The sequence below is a fragment of the Octodon degus genome, unplaced genomic scaffold (assembly GCF_000260255.1).
Source record: "Octodon degus isolate 3935 unplaced genomic scaffold, OctDeg1.0 scaffold00133, whole genome shotgun sequence".
NCBI classification, from domain to species: domain Eukaryota; kingdom Metazoa; phylum Chordata; class Mammalia; order Rodentia; family Octodontidae; genus Octodon; species Octodon degus.
The window spans coordinates 2,799,510-2,800,611 of record NW_004524709.1 but is presented as its reverse complement, the minus strand read 5'-3'; the positions used below and the strand labels follow the sequence as shown (position 1 = coordinate 2,800,611).

Here is a 1,102-nt window from a genome sequence, read left to right as displayed (position 1 = left end):
AAGTAGTGTAGTTAGATCAAGTTGGAGCTCTATTTTTAATTTTTTGGAGAAACTCCATACTGATTTCCATGGTTGCTATACTAACTTACATTTCCTCCCCCAGCAAAGTCCCACGTCATTGCCCACAGGTTTTTTTGTTTGTTCATTTGTGGGTTTTTTTGTTTTGTTTTGTTTTGTTTTACAAAGCTGCTTTTAATACTTTGGGGTTTGTCCCACAGAAAAAACACTGGGAAAGGGTGATGTCCTCACCCTCAGGAGTGGCCCTGGGGAAGAGATGCTTTTGTGCTTCAGGAAGGAAGCACAAAAGGGATCCACTGGAGATTCAGGGCAAAGGGAAAGCCATTGGTGTTGGGACCTGACAGGGTGGAACACAAACCTGAGCCTGAGCAGGGTGGGACTGGCTCCAGGCACTCAGAGGAAGGGCAAGGGGGTTGGACACGAAGCCGCAAAGCTACTTGCACTCCTCCTTCTCGTTCGCCTTTTTCTGCTTCTGCTGCATGATCTCGGCATCCCTCAGCTTGCGGGCAGTAGCAGAAAGCCCGTCATCTCTGCACTTCCCCTTAACCAAGTTGCTCTGCTTTCTCATATTCTTCAGGTGGGTGACCTCACGCTGGTTACCACGGATCATGGGGACGGCAGCAGCTCGGGCCTGCCTCTGTTGCATCCCCTCGTTGCATCCCCTCGTTCCCTCTGACCAATAGATAGATAGATAGATAGATAGATAGATAGATAGATAGATAGAGATAGCAATGAGACAGATCCAAAACGTAATTATTAGGACAGTTACAATAATTAGTACATTGCATATTGTTGTCTTTGCAGTAGTTATTTATAGTACAAGATACAGAAGTATCTTCTCTGAACACTTAGTTCAAACTTTCTTCTCACTAAACTAAGAGAAATTAGCTGTATATTTATGTTAGCTATTTTGTATATACAGAGATGTATATTTTTTCACTACAAAATGGTCCTTCATTTATATCCCCTTTTTTGTTTACTTTTGTCAGGGATGGGTATTCCATTGTCATTCATATATTGTAGGTGCATGAAGCTTCTCTTCTGGAGGGTTAAGTTTGCAGACCAAAAAATTAGAGAAAAAAAA

General features: G+C 42.6%; 1 pseudogene; it reads right to left on the bottom strand.

Annotated features, from left to right (window-relative positions):
* Positions 1 to 451: 451 nt before the first annotated feature.
* Positions 452 to 628, bottom strand: LOC101570599 (annotated as a pseudogene).
* Between the last annotated feature and the right edge of the window lie 474 nt (positions 629 to 1,102).